This window comes from Triturus cristatus, chromosome 10 (assembly GCF_964204655.1).
Source record: "Triturus cristatus chromosome 10, aTriCri1.1, whole genome shotgun sequence".
Classification (NCBI taxonomy): domain Eukaryota; kingdom Metazoa; phylum Chordata; class Amphibia; order Caudata; family Salamandridae; genus Triturus; species Triturus cristatus.
Genome location: NC_140593.1, coordinates 846,275,869 through 846,294,737, shown reverse-complemented (window position 1 = coordinate 846,294,737; position 18,869 = coordinate 846,275,869). Strand labels below are relative to the sequence as shown.

The 18,869-nt window shown below is 47.0% G+C and overlaps 8 non-coding genes across 8 annotated transcripts; all 8 read right to left on the bottom strand.

The window, feature by feature from the left end:
* Window positions 1–597: 597 nt before the first annotated feature.
* On the bottom strand, window positions 598–669 carry TRNAP-AGG (transfer RNA proline (anticodon AGG)). The gene has a single exon. It is a non-coding gene; the product is annotated as a tRNA-Pro (tRNA).
* Window positions 670–1,556: 887 nt separating this feature from the next.
* Window positions 1,557–1,628, bottom strand: TRNAP-CGG (transfer RNA proline (anticodon CGG)). The gene has a single exon. It is a non-coding gene; the product is annotated as a tRNA-Pro (tRNA).
* Window positions 1,629–3,426: 1,798 nt separating this feature from the next.
* TRNAP-AGG (transfer RNA proline (anticodon AGG)) lies at window positions 3,427–3,498 on the bottom strand. Its single transcript has one exon. It is a non-coding gene; the product is annotated as a tRNA-Pro (tRNA).
* A 1,896-nt stretch (window positions 3,499–5,394) lies between these two features.
* TRNAL-CAA (transfer RNA leucine (anticodon CAA)) lies at window positions 5,395–5,506 on the bottom strand. Its single transcript has 2 exons — window positions 5,469–5,506; window positions 5,395–5,440 (listed from the first exon to the last, which is right to left on the bottom strand). It is a non-coding gene; the product is annotated as a tRNA-Leu (tRNA).
* Window positions 5,507–11,051: 5,545 nt separating this feature from the next.
* TRNAL-CAA (transfer RNA leucine (anticodon CAA)) lies at window positions 11,052–11,163 on the bottom strand. Its single transcript has 2 exons — window positions 11,126–11,163; window positions 11,052–11,097 (listed from the first exon to the last, which is right to left on the bottom strand). It is a non-coding gene; the product is annotated as a tRNA-Leu (tRNA).
* A 289-nt stretch (window positions 11,164–11,452) lies between these two features.
* On the bottom strand, window positions 11,453–11,525 carry TRNAV-AAC (transfer RNA valine (anticodon AAC)). The gene has a single exon. It is a non-coding gene; the product is annotated as a tRNA-Val (tRNA).
* A 5,182-nt stretch (window positions 11,526–16,707) lies between these two features.
* On the bottom strand, window positions 16,708–16,819 carry TRNAL-CAA (transfer RNA leucine (anticodon CAA)). The gene is made up of 2 exons: window positions 16,782–16,819; window positions 16,708–16,753 (listed from the first exon to the last, which is right to left on the bottom strand). It is a non-coding gene; the product is annotated as a tRNA-Leu (tRNA).
* A 289-nt stretch (window positions 16,820–17,108) lies between these two features.
* On the bottom strand, window positions 17,109–17,181 carry TRNAV-AAC (transfer RNA valine (anticodon AAC)). The gene has a single exon. It is a non-coding gene; the product is annotated as a tRNA-Val (tRNA).
* Between the last annotated feature and the right edge of the window lie 1,688 nt (window positions 17,182–18,869).

Below are 18,869 nucleotides of genomic sequence, written 5' to 3'. Positions count from 1 at the left end.
ATGCGGATTACTTTGTTTCGTCTTGGAAAAGTAAAGGAAGTTTCCCACGGCTCGCTGGGTTCATGGACCGCCTCTTCTTAAGCTTGCATTGAGATAATAAGGTTTTAGAGGGTGCACATAAAAGCAGCTCATGCACAGTGTTTCTGCCCGGTCTCGAACCGGGGACCTTTCGCGTGTTAGGCGAACATGATGACCACTACACTACAGAAATTAACTTGCTGTGTTTTACTGTTAGAGCAAGGTTCCTCTCAAGGATTCTCTCTACTTCTATTCTGCTGTATCAGCAGCCACTCAGAAAGCGAGGAGCAAGTGTGAAAACTGCAGAGATATCAGCCAACATGCTTGCAATTAGACGTATTAAAAATTTACTTATGCAGGCATCGACAGACAAATATCTGATGCCTAAATGCCAGCAAGTACAGCTTGGGAAAGCATCACCTGGGACACACACAGACTAAGCATGAAGGCAGAAAAAGCATGGATATCCGTTTTTCTTCTGAGGTTCAAAATAATTTGTGCAACAATGCGCCGAGTGTAATGAGAAATAGTCAGGCATTGTCAGTTTTGAGTAGGATTCGTATGTTTACCTCTAAAAAAGGGCTCGTCCGGGATTTGAACCCGGGACCTCTCGCACCCTAAGCGAGAATCATACCCCTAGACCAACGAGCCGAGGCACACAAGAGTCACCTTTTGCACCGGCTCCGGGGGTTATTGGCAGCGAGTTGGTGAATGATTCACCCAAAGCAAGCAACTGCACATGCTGCTCTCTTCTGCAATATGGTTGCTGTCTTTTCCATGGCCGTCATCGAACAAGAAATGAAAATACCTCCATCCTTCAGACATTTTGTCTGCTCTAGGTGTAAGCTCTCGGTGAGGACAATAAAACAATTTCTGCTCTCATGCCTTGCTTTCATCAAGTAGGCCCACCCTTCAGTACAAAAGGACGTGCAAACGAATGGCGCAAACTATCGTCACTTCTCTTTTTGAGCTGTCACTGAAGCCCCTGGAGCACAGTACGTCACGCTGGTGAGGGATAGACAGCTTCCATTATCTCAGCTTTCCTATAAGTTGAGAGAGTAAATGCAAGCAATAAGCTGCTGTTTTTGCCCGGTCTCGAACCAGGGACCTTTCGCGTGTAAAGCGAACGTGATAACCACTACACCACAGAAACAGATACTCTTGCAGCAATCTTCTTGGCATGTAGTGGGCTGGAAAGCACAGACCAAGGGACAATGTCCATGAAGCTCAACGTTGGACCCTCCTTACCCGATCTCTTTCTTTGGAAGAAAGGAACGAGGACCACTTTTATTCCAAAAGGCGATTTTAAAACCAAACCTGAAATCACGCTAGAAAAACACTTTGAATTTAATGTTCCTACACTGATGGTCCACCCCAGAAAAGCAGTTGCAAAGAAGTCCGGCACTGAAATTCTATACGCCAAAACTGGGAAACAGCGTGCAGGGAAAGGAACTTTCTCACCATACACGGCGTCTTATAGCATTGAAAAGAAGAAACGGTCCTATATAATAAGCAGCCTAAAAATAATTCCACAACATGGGCTCGTCCGGGATTTGAACCCGGGACCTCTCGCACCCGAAGCGAGAATCATACCCCTAGACCAACGAGCCTGATTCCCCTGTCAGCAATTTGAACAATTTCTGATGCGTCTTTCAGAAACAAAGCAGTGCTATTTGGCTGCTCTCTCTCTATGTGAGCCACACAAAGTCATGTTTTCTCTCAAGGTGTTGTTTTTTTCACTCTTGCAAGGAAGGGATCAGCCGATATCCTAGCTGCCAGTGAGAAGAAAAAAGGCACTGATGAGAACTGCAGGCACTTTCTGGCACTTGTACTTCTCTGCAAGTCCTGGACCCTTGCCCCATTAACTTCCACCCCAGAAGCAAGGGAGGGCCTGCCAATTCTTGCTCCTAAGAAAGAGGTGTTTGATTCTTGGATTCAAACACGCTCACTCAGCACTCAATGAGGCTCGATCAGGCGAGATTTATATGAGTGGCTCGCAGGACTGAAACACTCACCTGGGAGACCCAGGGTGGCTGAATTCCCAGAATGGCCATTGTTGGGCAAGTCACCTCCTTTCCTCCTGCCTCAATCTAGAATTGGCTGCAAATCACAAGATAGCGTTCAATGTCCGTGTGTACTGCCTACTCCCAGCTACCTCTCTGTCTTCCTTATGTAAATTAAAATTCGCAAGGGGGGACCAATGACAATCTGCTCCTCCCACATAACCAGGAAGCCCTGTTGAACATGTCTGCCTGTGTTGTTGCAGGGACAGTGCCTTCTCCGCCCAAAAGGTGGCAGGAGAGCCTCACAACAAAGATGGGATCAACTGCTTAATGAGAAACCAGCACAGCAGTTAGTGTGATGGAGTGCAAATTTAACGGAAGGTGTGCCTGAGGTGTCCCTTCCAGGAATACATGGAATTGTGATTGAGGGCCCAGCCTGATCGTTGGTGGATTTCTCGTCATATGTTACAGGTCCGTGCAAAGATTGTGGTGTGTAGGGAATGCACTGCAAAAAAACAGGACGATTTAAGGGTGTAAAAGAGACCTGTCAGAAGTGGGATTTGAACCCACGCCTCCATGAGTAGACCAGAAGTCTCAGTTGCACTGAAGATCAAGCTCTCTTGAGTCTGGCGCCTTAGACCACTCGGCCATCCTGACTGCCCTGGCTATGTACAGGTCTGACTCTTCTGTCTGCACTTGCCAATGTTTGCACTTACAGCGTTCGCAGCAATGTCACAGGTGTAAAGGCCCCACAATACAACATGGCATGATAAAAAAAAAAGCTAGGCACAAGAGCGACCACTGATGGATGCGGATTACTTTGTTTCGTCTTGGAAAAGTAAAGGAAGTTTCCCACGGCTCGCTGGGTTCATGGACCGCCTCTTCTTAAGCTTGCATTGAGATAATAAGGTTTTAGAGGGTGCACATAAAAGCAGCTCATGCACAGTGTTTCTGCCCGGTCTCGAACCGGGGACCTTTCGCGTGTTAGGCGAACATGATGACCACTACACTACAGAAATTAACTTGCTGTGTTTTACTGTTAGAGCAAGGTTCCTCTCAAGGATTCTCTCTACTTCTATTCTGCTGTATCAGCAGCCACTCAGAAAGCGAGGAGCAAGTGTGAAAACTGCAGAGATATCAGCCAACATGCTTGCAATTAGACGTATTAAAAATTTACTTATGCAGGCATCGACAGACAAATATCTGATGCCTAAATGCCAGCATGTACAGCTTGGGAAAGCATCACCTGGGACACACACAGACTAAGCATGAAGGCAGAAAAAGCATGGATATCCGTTTTTCTTCTGAGGTTCAAAATAATTTGTGCAACAATGCGCCGAGTGTAATGAGAAATAGTCAGGCATTGTCAGTTTTGAGTAGGATTCATATGTTTACCTCTAAAAAAGGGCTCGTCCGGGATTTGAACCCGGGACCTCTCGCACCCTAAGCGAGAATCATACCCCTAGACCAACGAGCCGAGGCACACAAGAGTCACCTTTTGCACCGGCTCCGGGGGTTATTGGCAGCGAGTTGGTGAATGATTCACCCAAAGCAAGCAACTGCACATGCTGCTCTCTTCTGCAATATGGTTGCTGTCTTTTCCATGGCCGTCATCGAACAAGAAATGAAAATACCTCCATCCTTCAGACATTTTGTCTGCTCTAGGTGTAAGCTCTCGGTGAGGACAATAAAACAATTTCTGCTCTCATGCCTTGCTTTCATCAAGTAGGCCCACCCTTCAGTACAAAAGGACGTGCAAACGAATGGCGCAAACTATCGTCACTTCTCTTTTTGAGCTGTCACTGAAGCCCCTGGAGCACAGTACGTCACGCTGGTGAGGGATAGACAGCTTCCATTATCTCAGCTTTCCTATAAGTTGAGAGAGTAAATGCAAGCAATAAGCTGCTGTTTTTGCCCGGTCTCGAACCAGGGACCTTTCGCGTGTAAAGCGAACGTGATAACCACTACACCACAGAAACAGATACTCTTGCAGCAATCTTCTTGGCATGTAGTGGGCTGGAAAGCACAGACCAAGGGACAATGTCCATGAAGCTCAACGTTGGACCCTCCTTACCCGATCTCTTTCTTTGGAAGAAAGGAACGAGGACCACTTTTATTCCAAAAGGCGATTTTAAAACCAAACCTGAAATCACGCTAGAAAAACACTTTGAATTTAATGTTCCTACACTGATGGTCCACCCCAGAAAAGCAGTTGCAAAGAAGTCCGGCACTGAAATTCTATACGCCAAAACTGGGAAACAGCGTGCAGGGAAAGGAACTTTCTCACCATACACGGCGTCTTATAGCATTGAAAAGAAGAAATGGTCCTATATAATAAGCAGCCTAAAAATAATTCCACAACATGGGCTCGTCTGGGATTTGAACCCGGGACCTCTCGCACCCGAAGCGAGAATCATACCCCTAGACCAACGAGCCTGATTCCCCTGTCAGCAATTTGAACAATTTCTGATGCGTCTTTCAGAAACAAAGCAGTGCTATTTGGCTGCTCTCTCTCTATGTGAGCCACACAAAGTCATGTTTTCTCTCAAGGTGTTGTTTTTTTCACTCTTGCAAGGAAGGGATCAGCCGATATCCTAGCTGCCAGTGAGCAGAAAAAAGGCACTGATGAGAACTGCAGGCACTTTCTGGCACTTGTACTTCTCTGCAAGTCCTGGACCCTTGCCCCATAAACTTCCACCCCAGAAGCAAGGGAGGGCCTGCCAATTCTTGCTTCTAAGAAAGAGGTGTTTGATTCTTGGATTCAAACACGCTCACTCAGCGCTCGATCAGGCTCGATCAGGCGAGATTTATATGAGTGGCTCGCAGGACTGAAACACTCACCTGGGAGACCCAGGGTGGCTGAATTCCCAGAATGGCCATTGTTGGGCAAGTCACCTCCTTTCCTCCTGCCTCAATCTAGAATTGGCTGCAAATCACAAGATAGAGTTCAATGTCCGTGTGTACTGCCTACTCCCAGCTACCTCTCTGTCTTCCTTATGTAAATTAAAATTCGCAAGGGGGGACCAATGACAATCTGCTCCTCCCACATAACCAGGAAGCCCTGTTGAACATGTCTGCCTGTGTTGTTGCAGGGACAGTGCCTTCTCCGCCCAAAAGGTGGCAGGAGAGCCTCACAACAAAGATGGGATCAACTGCTTAATGAGAAACCAGCACAGCAGTTAGTGTGATGGAGTGCAAATTTAACGGAAGGTGTGCCTGAGGTGTCCCTTCCAGGAATACATGGAATTGTGATTGAGGGCCCAGCCTGATCGTTGGTGGATTTCTCGTCATATGTTACAGGTCCGTGCAAAGATTGTGGTGTGTGGGGAATGCACTGCAAAAAACAGGACGATTTATGGGTGTAAAAGAGACCTGTCAGAAGTGGGATTTGAACCCACGCCTCCATGAGGAGACCAGAAGTCTCAGTTGCACTGAAGATCAAGCTCTCTTGAGTCTGGCGCCTTAGACCACTCGGCCATCCTGACAGCCCTGGCTATGTACAGGTCTGACTCTTCTGTCTGCACTTGCCAATGTTTGCACTTACAGCGTTCGCAGCAATGTCACAGGTGTAAAGGCCCCACAATACAACATGGCATGATAAAAAAAAAAAGCTAGGCACAAGAGCGACCACTGATGGATGCGGATTACTTTGTTTCGTCTTGGAAAAGTAAAGGAAGTTTCCCACGGCTCGCTGGGTTCATGGACCGCCTCTTCTTAAGCTTGCATTGAGATAATAAGGTTTTAGAGGGTGCACATAAAAGCAGCTCATGCACAGTGTTTCTGCCCGGTCTCGAACCGGGGACCTTTCGCGTGTTAGGCGAACATGATGACCACTACACTACAGAAATTAACTTGCTGTGTTTTACTGTTAGAGCAAGGTTCCTCTCAAGGATTCTCTCTACTTCTATTCTGCTGTATCAGCAGCCACTCAGAAAGCGAGGAGCAAGTGTGAAAACTGCAGAGATATCAGCCAACATGCTTGCAATTAGACGTATTAAAAATTTACTTATGCAGGCATCGACAGACAAATATCTGATGCCTAAATGCCAGCAAGTACAGCTTGGGAAAGCATCACCTGGGACACACACAGACTAAGCATGAAGGCAGAAAAAGCATGGATATCCGTTTTTCTTCTGAGGTTCAAAATAATTTGTGCAACAATGCGCCGAATGTAATGAGAAATAGTCAGGCATTGTCAGTTTTGAGTAGGATTCGTATGTTTACCTCTAAAAAAGGGCTCGTCCGAGATTTGAACCCGGGACCTCTCACACCCTAAGCGAGAATCATACCCCTAGACCAACGAGCCGAGGCACTCAAGAGTCACCTTTTGCACCGGCTCCGGGGGTTATTGGCAGCGAGTTGGTGAATGATTCACCCAAAGCAAGCAACTGCACATGCTGCTCTCTTCTGCAATATGGTTGCTGTCTTTTCCATGGCCGTCATCGAACAAGAAATGAAAATACCTCCATCCTTCAGACATTTTGTCTGCTCTAGGTGTAAGCTCTCGGTGAGGACAATAAAACAATTTCTGCTCTCATGCCTTGCTTTCATCAAGTAGGCCCACCCTTCAGTACAAAAGGACGTGCAAACGAATGGCGCAAACTATCGTCACTTCTCTTTTTGAGCTGTCACTGAAGCCCCTGGAGCACAGTACGTCACGCTGGTGAGGGATAGACAGCTTCCATTATCTCAGCTTTCCTATAAGTTGAGAAAGTAAATGCAAGCAATAAGCTGCTATTTTTGCCCGGTCTCGAACCAGGGACCTTTCGCGTGTAAAGCGAACGTGATAACCACTACACCACAGAAACAGATACTCTTGCAGCAATCTTCTTGGCATGTAGTGGGCTGGAAAGCACAGACCAAGGGCCAATGTCCATGAAGCTCAACGTTGGACCCTCCTTACCCGATCTCTTTCTTTGGAAGAAAGGAACGAGGACCACTTTTATTCCAAAAGGCGATTTTAAAACCAAACCTGAAATCACGCTAGAAAAACACTTTGAATTTAATGTTCCTACACTGATGGTCCACCCCAGAAAAGCAGTTGCAAAGAAGTCCGGCACTGAAATTCTATACGCCAAAACTGGGAAACAGCGTGCAGGGAAAGGAACTTTCTCACCATACACGGCGTTTTATAGCATTGAAAAGAAGAAATGGTCCTATATAATAAGCAGCCTAAAAATAATTCCACAACATGGGCTCGTCTGGGATTTGAACCCGGGACCTCTCGCACCCGAAGCGAGAATCATACCCCTAGACCAACGAGCCTGATTCCCCTGTCAGCAATTTGAACAATTTCTGATGCGTCTTTCAGAAACAAAGCAGTGCTATTTGGCTGCTCTCTCTCTATGTGAGCCACACAAAGTCATGTTTTCTCTCAAGGTGTTGTTTTTTTCACTCTTGCAAGGAAGGGATCAGCCAATATCCTAGCTGCCAGTGAGCAGAAAAAAGGCACTGATGAGAACTGCAGGCACTTTCTGGCACTTGTACTTCTCTGCAAGTCCTGGACCCTTGCCCCATAAACTTCCACCCCAGAAGCAAGGGAGGGCCTGCCAATTCTTGCTCCTAAGAAAGAGGTGTTTGATTCTTGGAGTCTAACATGCTCACTCAGCGCTCGATCAGGCTCGATCAGGCGAGATTTATATGAGTGGCTCGCAGGACTGAAACACTCACCTGGGAGACCCAGGGTGGCTGAATTCCCAGAATGGCCATTGTGGGGCAAGTCACCTCCTTTCCTCCTGCCTCAATCTAGAATTGGCTGCAAATCACAAGATAGAGTTCAATATCCGTGTGTACTGCCTACTCCCAGCTACCTCTCTGTCTTCCTTATGTAAATTAAAATTCGCAAGGGGGGACCAATGACAATCTGCTCCTCCCACATAACCAGGAAGCCCTGTTGAACATGTCTGCCTGTGTTGTTGCAGGGACAGTGCCTTCTCCGCCCAAAAGGTGGCAGGAGAGCCTCACAACAAAGATGGGATCAACTGCTTAATGAGAAACCAGCACAGCAGTTAGTGTGATGGAGTGCAAATTTAACGGAAGGTGTGCCTGAGGTGTCCCTTCCAGGAATACATGGAATTGTGATTGAGGGCCCAGCCTGATCGTTGGTGGATTTCTCGTCATATGTTACAGGTCCGTGCAAAGATTGTGGTGTGTGGGGAATGCACTGCAAAAAACAGGACGATTTATGGGTGTAAAAGAGACCTGTCAGAAGTGGGATTTGAACCCACGCCTCCATGAGGAGACCAGAAGTCTCAGTTGCACTGAAGATCAAGCTCTCTTGAGTCTGGTGCCTTAGACCACTCGGCCATCCTGACAGCCCTGGCTATGTACAGGTCTGACTCTTCTGTCTGCACTTGCCAATGTTTGCACTTACAGCGTTCGCAGCAATGTCACAGATGTAAAGGCCCCACAATACAACATGGCATGATAAAAAAAAAAGCTAGGCACAAGAGCGACCACTGATGGATGCGGATTACTTTGTTTCGTCTTGGAAAAGTAAAGGAAGTTTCCCACGGCTCGCTGGGTTCATGGACCGCCTCTTCTTAAGCTTGCATTGAGATAATAAGGTTTTAGAGGGTGCTCATAAAAGCAGCTCATGCACAGTGTTTCTGCCCGGTCTCGAACCGGGGACCTTTCGCGTGTTAGGCGAACGTGATGACCACTACACTACAGAAATTAACTTGCTGTGTTTTACTGTTAGAGCAAGGTTCCTCTCAAGGATTCTCTCTACTTCTATTCTGCTGTATCAGCAGCCACTCAGAAAGCGAGGAGCAAGTGTGAAAACTGCAGAGATATCAGCCAACATGCTTGCAATTAGACGTATTAAAAATGTACTTATGCAGGCATCGACAGACAAATATCTGATGCCTAAATGCCAGCAAGTACAGCTTGGGAAAGCATCACCTGGGACACACACAGACTAAGCATGAAGGCAGAAAAAGCATGGATATCCGTTTTTCTTCTGAGGTTCAAAATAATTTGTGCAACAATGCGCCGAATGTAATGAGAAATAGTCAGGCATTGTCAGTTTTGAGTAGGATTCGTATGTTTACCTCTAAAAAAGGGCTCGTCCGAGATTTGAACCCGGGACCTCTCACACCCTAAGCGAGAATCATACCCCTAGACCAACGAGCCGAGGCACACAAGAGTCACCTTTTGCACCGGCTCCGGGGGTTATTGGCAGCGAGTTGGTGAATGATTCACCCAAAGCAAGCAACTGCACATGCTGCTCTCTTCTGCAATATGGTTGCTGTCTTTTCCATGGCCGTCATCGAACAAGAAATGAAAATACCTCCATCCTTCAGACATTTTGTCTGCTCTAGGTGTAAGCTCTCGGTGAGGACAATAAAACAATTTCTGCTCTCATGCCTTGCTTTCATCAAGTAGGCCCACCCTTCAGTACAAAAGGACGTGCAAACGAATGGCGCAAACTATCGTCACTTCTCTTTTTGAGCTGTCACTGAAGCCCCTGGAGCACAGTACGTCACGCTGGTGAGGGATAGACAGCTTCCATTATCTCAGCTTTCCTATAAGTTGAGAGAGTAAATGCAAGCAATAAGCTGCTGTTTTTGCCCGGTCTCGAACCAGGGACCTTTCGCGTGTAAAGCGAACGTGATAACCACTACACCACAGAAACAGATACTCTTGCAGCAATCTTCTTGGCATGTAGTGGGCTGGAAAGCACAGACCAAGGGCCAATGTCCATGAAGCTCAACGTTGGACCCTCCTTACCCGATCTCTTTCTTTGGAAGAAAGGAACGAGGACCACTTTTATTCCAAAAGGCGATTTTAAAACCAAACCTGAAATCACGCTAGAAAAACACTTTGAATTTAATGTTCCTACACTGATGGTCCACCCCAGAAAAGCAGTTGCAAAGAAGTCCGGCACTGAAATTCTATACGCCAAAACTGGGAAACAGCGTGCAGGGAAAGGAACTTTCTCACCATACACGGCGTCTTATAGCATTGAAAAGAAGAAATGGTCCTATATAATAAGCAGCCTAAAAATAATTCCACAACATGGGCTCGTCTGGGATTTGAACCCGGGACCTCTCGCACCCGAAGCGAGAATCATACCCCTAGACCAACGAGCATGATTCCCCTGTCAGCAATTTGAACAATTTCTGATGCGTCTTTCAGAAACAAAGCAGTGCTATTTGGCTGCTCTCTCTCTATGTGAGCCACACAAAGTCATGTTTTCTCTCAAGGTGTTGTTTTTTTCACTCTTGCAAGGAAGGGATCAGCCGATATCCTAGCTGCCAGTGAGCAGAAAAAAGGCACTGATGAGAACTGCAGGCACTTTCTGGCACTTGTACTTCTCTGCAAGTCCTGGACCCTTGCCCCATAAACTTCCACCCCAGAAGCAAGGGAGGGCCTGCCAATTCTTGCTCCTAAGAAAGAGGTGTTTGATTCTTGGATTCAAACACGCTCACTCAGCGCTCGATCAGGCTCGATCAGGCGAGATTTATATGAGTGGCTCGCAGGACTGAAACACTCACCTGGGAGACCCAGGGTGGCTGAATTCCCAGAATGGCCATTGTTGGGCAAGTCACCTCCTTTCCTCCTGCCTCAATCTAGAATTGGCTGCAAATCACAAGATAGAGTTCAATATCCGTGTGTACTGCCTACTCCCAGCTACCTCTCTGTCTTCCTTATGTAAATTAAAATTCGCAAGGGGGGACCAATGACAATCTGCTCCTCCCACATAACCAGGAAGCCCTGTTGAACATGTCTGCCTGTGTTGTTGCAGGGACAGTGCCTTCTCCGCCCAAAAGGTGGCAGGAGAGCCTCACAACAAAGATGGGATCAACTGCTTAATGAGAAACCAGCACAGCAGTTAGTGTGATGGAGTGCAAATTTAACGGAAGGTGTGCCTGAGGTGTCCCTTCCAGGAATACATGGAATTGTGATTGAGGGCCCAGCCTGATCGTTGGTGGATTTCTCGTCATATGTTACAGGTCCGTGCAAAGATTGTGGTGTGTGGGGAATGCACTGCAAAAAACAGGACGATTTATGGGTGTAAAAGAGACCTGTCAGAAGTGGGATTTGAACCCACGCCTCCATGAGGAGACCAGAAGTCTCAGTTGCACTGAAGATCAAGCTCTCTTGAGTCTGGCGCCTTAGACCACTCGGCCATCCTGACAGCCCTGGCTATGTACAGGTCTGACTCTTCTGTCTGCACTTGCCAATGTTTGCACTTACAGCGTTCGCAGCAATGTCACAGGTGTAAAGGCCCCACAATACAACATGGCATGATAAAAAAAAAAGCTAGGCACAAGAGCGACCACTGATGGATGCGGATTACTTTGTTTCGTCTTGGAAAAGTAAAGGAAGTTTCCCACGGCTCGCTGGGTTCATGGACCGCCTCTTCTTAAGCTTGCATTGAGATAATAAGGTTTTAGAGGGTGCACATAAAAGCAGCTCATGCACAGTGTTTCTGCCCGGTCTCAAACCGGGGACCTTTCGCGTGTTAGGCGAACGTGATGACCACTACACTACAGAAACTAACTTGCTGTGTTTTACTGTTAGAGCAAGGTTCCTCTCAAGGATTCTCTCTACTTCTATTCTGCTGTATCAGCAGCCACTCAGAAAGCGAGGAGCAAGTGTGAAAACTGCAGAGATATCAGCCAACATGCTTGCAATTAGACGTATTAAAAATGTACTTATGCAGGCATCGACAGACAAATATCTGATGCCTAAATGCCAGCAAGTACAGCTTGGGAAAGCATCACCTGGGACACACACAGACTAAGCATGAAGGCAGAAAAAGCATGGATATCCGTTTTTCTTCTGAGGTTCAAAATAATTTGTGCAACAATGCGCCGAATGTAATGAGAAATAGTCAGGCATTGTCAGTTTTGAGTAGGATTCGTATGTTTACCTCTAAAAAAGGGCTCGTCCGAGATTTGAACCCGGGACCTCTCACACCCTAAGCGAGAATCATACCCCTAGACCAACGAGCCGAGGCACACAAGAGTCACCTTTTGCACCGGCTCCGGGGGTTATTGGCAGCGAGTTGGTGAATGATTCACCCAAAGCAAGCAACTGCACATGCTGCTCTCTTCTGCAATATGGTTGCTGTCTTTTCCATGGCCGTCATCGAACAAGAAATGAAAATACCTCCATCCTTCAGACATTTTGTCTGCTCTAGGTGTAAGCTCTCGGTGAGGACAATAAAACAATTTCTGCTCTCATGCCTTGCTTTCATCAAGTAGGCCCACCCTTCAGTACAAAAGGACGTGCAAACGAATGGCGCAAACTATCGTCACTTCTCTTTTTGAGCTGTCACTGAAGCCCCTGGAGCACAGTACGTCACGCTGGTGAGGGATAGACAGCTTCCATTATCTCAGCTTTCCTATAAGTTGAGAGAGTAAATGCAAGCAATAAGCTGCTGTTTTTGCCCGGTCTCGAACCAGGGACCTTTCGCGTGTAAAGCGAACGTGATAACCACTACACCACAGAAACAGATACTCTTGCAGCAATCTTCTTGGCATGTAGTGGGCTGGAAAGCACAGACCAAGGGCCAATGTCCATGAAGCTCAACGTTGGACCCTCCTTACCCGATCTCTTTCTTTGGAAGAAAGGAACGAGGACCACTTTTATTCCAAAAGGCGATTTTAAAACCAAACCTGAAATCACGCTAGAAAAACACTTTGAATTTAATGTTCCTACACTGATGGTCCACCCCAGAAAAGCAGTTGCAAAGAAGTCCGGCACTGAAATTCTATACGCCAAAACTGGGAAACAGCGTGCAGGGAAAGGAACTTTCTCACCATACACGGCGTCTTATAGCATTGAAAAGAAGAAATGGTCCTATATAATAAGCAGCCTAAAAATAATTCCACAACATGGGCTCGTCTGGGATTTGAACCCGGGACCTCTCGCACCCGAAGCGAGAATCATACCCCTAGACCAACGAGCCTGATTCCCCTGTCAGCAATTTGAACAATTTCTGATGCGTCTTTCAGAAACAAAGCAGTGCTATTTGGCTGCTCTCTCTCTATGTGAGCCACACAAAGTCATGTTTTCTCTCAAGGTGTTGTTTTTTTCACTCTTGCAAGGAAGGGATCAGCCAATATCCTAGCTGCCAGTGAGCAGAAAAAAGGCACTGATGAGAACTGCAGGCACTTTCTGGCACTTGTACTTCTCTGCAAGTCCTGGACCCTTGCCCCATAAACTTCCACCCCAGAAGCAAGGGAGGGCCTGCCAATTCTTGCTCCTAAGAAAGAGGTGTTTGATTCTTGGAGTCTAACATGCTCACTCAGCGCTCGATCAGGCTCGATCAGGCGAGATTTATATGAGTGGCTCGCAGGACTGAAACACTCACCTGGGAGACCCAGGGTGGCTGAATTCCCAGAATGGCCATTGTGGGGCAAGTCACCTCCTTTCCTCCTGCCTCAATCTAGAATTGGCTGCAAATCACAAGATAGAGTTCAATATCCGTGTGTACTGCCTACTCCCAGCTACCTCTCTGTCTTCCTTATGTAAATTAAAATTCGCAAGGGGGGACCAATGACAATCTGCTCCTCCCACATAACCAGGAAGCCCTGTTGAACATGTCTGCCTGTGTTGTTGCAGGGACAGTGCCTTCTCCGCCCAAAAGGTGGCAGGAGAGCCTCACAACAAAGATGGGATCAACTGCTTAATGAGAAACCAGCACAGCAGTTAGTGTGATGGAGTGCAAATTTAACGGAAGGTGTGCCTGAGGTGTCCCTTCCAGGAATACATGGAATTGTGATTGAGGGCCCAGCCTGATCGTTGGTGGATTTCTCGTCATATGTTACAGGTCCGTGCAAAGATTGTGGTGTGTGGGGAATGCACTGCAAAAAACAGGACGATTTATGGGTGTAAAAGAGACCTGTCAGAAGTGGGATTTGAACCCACGCCTCCATGAGGAGACCAGAAGTCTCAGTTGCACTGAAGATCAAGCTCTCTTGAGTCTGGTGCCTTAGACCACTCGGCCATCCTGACAGCCCTGGCTATGTACAGGTCTGACTCTTCTGTCTGCACTTGCCAATGTTTGCACTTACAGCGTTCGCAGCAATGTCACAGATGTAAAGGCCCCACAATACAACATGGCATGATAAAAAAAAAAGCTAGGCACAAGAGCGACCACTGATGGATGCGGATTACTTTGTTTCGTCTTGGAAAAGTAAAGGAAGTTTCCCACGGCTCGCTGGGTTCATGGACCGCCTCTTCTTAAGCTTGCATTGAGATAATAAGGTTTTAGAGGGTGCTCATAAAAGCAGCTCATGCACAGTGTTTCTGCCCGGTCTCGAACCGGGGACCTTTCGCGTGTTAGGCGAACGTGATGACCACTACACTACAGAAATTAACTTGCTGTGTTTTACTGTTAGAGCAAGGTTCCTCTCAAGGATTCTCTCTACTTCTATTCTGCTGTATCAGCAGCCACTCAGAAAGCGAGGAGCAAGTGTGAAAACTGCAGAGATATCAGCCAACATGCTTGCAATTAGACGTATTAAAAATGTACTTATGCAGGCATCGACAGACAAATATCTGATGCCTAAATGCCAGCAAGTACAGCTTGGGAAAGCATCACCTGGGACACACACAGACTAAGCATGAAGGCAGAAAAAGCATGGATATCCGTTTTTCTTCTGAGGTTCAAAATAATTTGTGCAACAATGCGCCGAATGTAATGAGAAATAGTCAGGCATTGTCAGTTTTGAGTAGGATTCGTATGTTTACCTCTAAAAAAGGGCTCGTCCGAGATTTGAACCCGGGACCTCTCACACCCTAAGCGAGAATCATACCCCTAGACCAACGAGCCGAGGCACACAAGAGTCACCTTTTGCACCGGCTCCGGGGGTTATTGGCAGCGAGTTGGTGAATGATTCACCCAAAGCAAGCAACTGCACATGCTGCTCTCTTCTGCAATATGGTTGCTGTCTTTTCCATGGCCGTCATCGAACAAGAAATGAAAATACCTCCATCCTTCAGACATTTTGTCTGCTCTAGGTGTAAGCTCTCGGTGAGGACAATAAAACAATTTCTGCTCTCATGCCTTGCTTTCATCAAGTAGGCCCACCCTTCAGTACAAAAGGACGTGCAAACGAATGGCGCAAACTATCGTCACTTCTCTTTTTGAGCTGTCACTGAAGCCCCTGGAGCACAGTACGTCACGCTGGTGAGGGATAGACAGCTTCCATTATCTCAGCTTTCCTATAAGTTGAGAGAGTAAATGCAAGCAATAAGCTGCTGTTTTTGCCCGGTCTCGAACCAGGGACCTTTCGCGTGTAAAGCGAACGTGATAACCACTACACCACAGAAACAGATACTCTTGCAGCAATCTTCTTGGCATGTAGTGGGCTGGAAAGCACAGACCAAGGGCCAATGTCCATGAAGCTCAACGTTGGACCCTCCTTACCCGATCTCTTTCTTTGGAAGAAAGGAACGAGGACCACTTTTATTCCAAAAGGCGATTTTAAAACCAAACCTGAAATCACGCTAGAAAAACACTTTGAATTTAATGTTCCTACACTGATGGTCCACCCCAGAAAAGCAGTTGCAAAGAAGTCCGGCACTGAAATTCTATACGCCAAAACTGGGAAACAGCGTGCAGGGAAAGGAACTTTCTCACCATACACGGCGTCTTATAGCATTGAAAAGAAGAAATGGTCCTATATAATAAGCAGCCTAAAAATAATTCCACAACATGGGCTCGTCTGGGATTTGAACCCGGGACCTCTCGCACCCGAAGCGAGAATCATACCCCTAGACCAACGAGCATGATTCCCCTGTCAGCAATTTGAACAATTTCTGATGCGTCTTTCAGAAACAAAGCAGTGCTATTTGGCTGCTCTCTCTCTATGTGAGCCACACAAAGTCATGTTTTCTCTCAAGGTGTTGTTTTTTTCACTCTTGCAAGGAAGGGATCAGCCGATATCCTAGCTGCCAGTGAGCAGAAAAAAGGCACTGATGAGAACTGCAGGCACTTTCTGGCACTTGTACTTCTCTGCAAGTCCTGGACCCTTGCCCCATAAACTTCCACCCCAGAAGCAAGGGAGGGCCTGCCAATTCTTGCTCCTAAGAAAGAGGTGTTTGATTCTTGGATTCAAACACGCTCACTCAGCGCTCGATCAGGCTCGATCAGGCGAGATTTATATGAGTGGCTCGCAGGACTGAAACACTCACCTGGGAGACCCAGGGTGGCTGAATTCCCAGAATGGCCATTGTTGGGCAAGTCACCTCCTTTCCTCCTGCCTCAATCTAGAATTGGCTGCAAATCACAAGATAGAGTTCAATATCCGTGTGTACTGCCTACTCCCAGCTACCTCTCTGTCTTCCTTATGTAAATTAAAATTCGCAAGGGGGGACCAATGACAATCTGCTCCTCCCACATAACCAGGAAGCCCTGTTGAACATGTCTGCCTGTGTTGTTGCAGGGACAGTGCCTTCTCCGCCCAAAAGGTGGCAGGAGAGCCTCACAACAAAGATGGGATCAACTGCTTAATGAGAAACCAGCACAGCAGTTAGTGTGATGGAGTGCAAATTTAACGGAAGGTGTGCCTGAGGTGTCCCTTCCAGGAATACATGGAATTGTGATTGAGGGCCCAGCCTGATCGTTGGTGGATTTCTCGTCATATGTTACAGGTCCGTGCAAAGATTGTGGTGTGTGGGGAATGCACTGCAAAAAACAGGACGATTTATGGGTGTAAAAGAGACCTGTCAGAAGTGGGATTTGAACCCACGCCTCCATGAGGAGACCAGAAGTCTCAGTTGCACTGAAGATCAAGCTCTCTTGAGTCTGGCGCCTTAGACCACTCGGCCATCCTGACAGCCCTGGCTATGTACAGGTCTGACTCTTCTGTCTGCACTTGCCAATGTTTGCACTTACAGCGTTCGCAGCAATGTCACAGGTGTAAAGGCCCCACAATACAACATGGCATGATAAAAAAAAAAGCTAGGCACAAGAGCGACCACTGATGGATGCGGATTACTTTGTTTCGTCTTGGAAAAGTAAAGGAAGTTTCCCACGGCTCGCTGGGTTCATGGACCGCCTCTTCTTAAGCTTGCATTGAGATAATAAGGTTTTAGAGGGTGCACATAAAAGCAGCTCATGCACAGTGTTTCTGCCCGGTCTCAAACCGGGGACCTTTCGCGTGTTAGGCGAACGTGATGACCACTACACTACAGAAACTAACTTGCTGTGTTTTACTGTTAGAGCAAGGTTCCTCTCAAGGATTCTCTCTACTTCTATTCTGCTGTATCAGCAGCCACTCAGAAAGCGAGGAGCAAGTGTGAAAACTGCAGAGATATCAGCCAACATGCTTGCAATTAGACGTATTAAAAATGTACTTATGCAGGCATCGACAGACAAATATCTGATGCCTAAATGCCAGCAAGTACAGCTTGGGAAAGCATCACCTGGGACACACACAGACTAAGCATGAAGGCAGAAAAAGCATGGATATCCGTTTTTCTTCTGAGGTTCAAAATAATTTGTGCAACAATGCGCCGAATGTAATGAGAAATAGTCAGGCATTGTCAGTTTTGAGTAGGATTCGTATGTTTACCTCTAAAAAAGGGCTCGTCCGAGATTTGAACCCGGGACCTCTCACACCCTAAGCGAGAATCATACCCCTAGACCAACGAGCCGAGGCACACAAGAGTCACCTTTTGCACCGGCTCCGGGGGTTATTGGCAGCGAGTTGGTGAATGATTCACCCAAAGCAAGCAACTGCACATGCTGCTCTCTTCTGCAATATGGTTGCTGTCTTTTCCATGGCCGTCATCGAACAAGAAATGAAAATACCTCCATCCTTCAGACATTTTGTCTGCTCTAGGTGTAAGCTCTCGGTGAGGACAATAAAACAATTTCTGCTCTCATGCCTTGCTTTCATCAAGTAGGCCCACCCTTCAGTACAAAAGGACGTGCAAACGAATGGCGCAAACTATCGTCACTTCTCTTTTTGAGCTGTCACTGAAGCCCCTGGAGCACAGTACGTCACGCTGGTGAGGGATAGACAGCTTCCATTATCTCAGCTTTCCTATAAGTTGAGAGAGTAAATGCAAGCAATAAGCTGCTGTTTTTGCCCGGTCTCGAACCAGGGACCTTTCGCGTGTAAAGCGAACGTGATAACCACTACACCACAGAAACAGATACTCTTGCAGCAATCTTCTTGGCATGTAGTGGGCTGGAAAGCACAGACCAAGGGCCAATGTCCATGAAGCTCAACGTTGGACCCTCCTTACCCGATCTCTTTCTTTGGAAGAAAGGAACGAGGACCACTTTTATTCCAAAAGGCGATTTTAAAACCAAACCTGAAATCACGCTAGAAAAACACTTTGAATTTAATGTTCCTACACTGATGGTCCACCCCAGAAAAGCAGTTGCAAAGAAGTCCGGCACTGAAATTCTATACGCCAAAACTGGGAAACAGCGTGCAGGGAAAGGAACTTTCTCACCATACACGGCGTCTTATAGCATTGAAAAGAAGAAATGGTCCTATATAATAAGCAGCCTAAAAATAATTCCACAACATGGGCTCGTCTGGGATTTGAACCCGGGACCTCTCGCACCCGAAGCGAGAATCATACCCCTAGACCAACGAGCCTGATTCCCCTGTCAGCAATTTGAACAATTTCTGATGCGTCTTTCAGAAACAAAGCAGTGCTATTTGGCTGCTCTCTCTCTATGTGAGCCACACAAAGTCATGTTTTCTCTCAAGGTGTTGTTTTTTTCACTCTTGCAAGGAAGGGATCAGCCGATATCCTAGCTGCCAGTGAGCAGAAAAAAGGCACTGATGAGAACTGCAGGCACTTTCTGGCACTTGTACTTCTCTGCAAGTCCTGGACCCTTGCCCCATAAACTTCCACCCCAGAAGC